Source organism: Curcuma longa, chromosome 19 (genome assembly GCF_044706935.1).
Source record: "Curcuma longa cultivar G26 ecotype Majalengka, Jawa Barat chromosome 19, ITB_CL_G26_1.1, whole genome shotgun sequence".
Lineage (NCBI taxonomy): Eukaryota > Viridiplantae > Streptophyta > Magnoliopsida > Zingiberales > Zingiberaceae > Curcuma > Curcuma longa.
The window spans coordinates 7,315,961-7,317,978 of NC_133879.1; the positions used below are offsets into that span (position 1 = coordinate 7,315,961).

The window sequence follows — 2,018 nt, forward strand, 5'->3', positions numbered from 1 at the left end:
CTGTTCCCGTTACGAACCGCTCCTGGGCGCGCGACACGTCCTCAGTAGCACTGTGCGGCGGAGACGATGGAGCAGCTGCAGCCGAAGATCGCCGGAGGCCTGCAACCACAGACACCGTGAGAAGGAAGGCCGGCGGGGCCGGCGCGACCACTCCGATGCTTAAGTCGGCTCGCGGAAGCGAAAACGAGAATGGGAAATAGTGAACAGTGAGCATACCTAGCCCCTTCACAGGGGCTCGCCTTATATAAGGAAGAGGAGGCCCGTACCACGGGCAAAGCAAGGGGAACCTTACTGTGAAGGTACTCTCCGTGCCTGGGAGGAGTGCTGTCTTTAATGAGGAAGTACACTGTTGACAGTGGCGTATGTCTAGACGGCCCGTGGCCATACCCAGCGGCGTGCTTGTCAGCTGGAGTGGTCAGTAGGACAAGAAAAGGAGTGGTCATTGACAGAAGGTACGATTCGGCCCCGACTCCCTGGGTCGAGTCGGGTATGCTGCTCAGTCGGTGTTAGGATCGGTTGGTTCGCTAGAGGGGGGTGAATAGCGTTTCTCGATTTTTCTTGTTCTTTCTCTGCACAGAGATTAGCGGAAGCAAAAATATAAAAGAGAAAAAAGAGATCAACGCTAACCCGGTTTGTTTACTTGGTCTCCACCTCCGCAGAGGTGACTAATCCAAGGATCCACACGCACACACACACCCGATGCACTATGAATCTTCTCCTTCTCGAAAACCTCGAAGGCGGAGAAACCTTTACAACTCTTTCGATCTCCTCAAAGATGATATAAAATATTGTTTAGGAGGAGAGGAAGAAAGCAGAGAATAGAGAACAAACAAGTTCTCAGAAGAAGCACAAAAGAATGAAAGAATAGCAAAATTCTTGAGTTGTTCTCGTGCAGGCTTCTTTTATAATTTCTGCAACATCAGTCGACTGCTGGCAGGGCCAGTCGACTGATGCCTTCAATCGGCAACAAAATCTCGCATTAAAGCGCATTAAATGCTTGCCAATTTTCTGCAACGTTCAAATCACAGTCGACTGTTCCAAGACCAGTCGACTGGCAACAGTCGACTCACCATAACACCAGTCGACTGCCCAGTCGACTCCTGTCTTCCTCTGGCTCGACTGATTTCTCTGTGTGCGTCTGATTTATGAGCAGTCGACTGCTGGCAGGGCCAGTCGACTGGTGAAGCTGAAAAATCACATTTCAGCTTCTCTTGACCTAGACCTCGGCCTTCAAACATCTCCCACAGCCTCATGCCTTCCCTGCACTAGCTTGAGATGCTTCCATCAGCTTCGTCATGTCAAGTCCTTGCCAAGACTACCCACTTGGACTTTTCCTTGCCAAGACTACCCACTTGGACTTTTCCTTGCCAAGACTACCCAAGACTCCTTGCCAAGACCCACTTGGACTTTTGCTTGCCAAGACTTCCCACTTGGACTTTTCCTTGCCAAGACTACCCACTTGGACTTTTGCTTTGCCAAGACTTCCCACTTGGACTTTTCCTTGCCAAGACTACCCACTTGGACTTTTGCTTTGCCAAGACTTGGACTTTTGCTTGCCAAGACTACGCTTGGACCTACAAACTTGCATCACACATGTTAGATCACAAGTATTGCCTAACTTCAAACATAGTTAGCCAAACATTGAAACTCAATGCACTTGGGGCAAAGATTGCACCAACACATCTATCTGCACATTCAGCTTAGTCAAATTATCCACATTGTATCTCCCAGGAGTTCTTTGCATACTACCTCTCTCATTGGCCCATTGATGATGATTTAGTGCCATATTTTCAATTAATTCTTCGGCTTCTTCTAAACTCTTATTCATTAGAGCTCCTCTAGCAGCGGAATCCAAATATACTTTAGTCTGATAGTTGATTCTGTTGTAGAAATTGTGAATAATAAGTCATCTTTCCAAACCATGATGTGGACACTTTCTCAGCATTCCTTAGAATTATCCCAAGCTTCGTATAAGGTTTCTCCATCCATTTGTGTAAATCTTGAGATTAAATTCCTCA

The 2,018-nt window shown here is 47.6% G+C and overlaps 1 non-coding gene across 1 annotated transcript; it reads left to right on the forward strand.

Moving 5' to 3' along the window:
* The first annotated feature begins 1,916 nt into the window (after window positions 1-1,916).
* On the forward strand, window positions 1,917-2,018 carry LOC141812806 (small nucleolar RNA R71). Its single transcript, XR_012600339.1, has one exon. It is a non-coding gene; the product is annotated as a small nucleolar RNA R71 (small nucleolar RNA).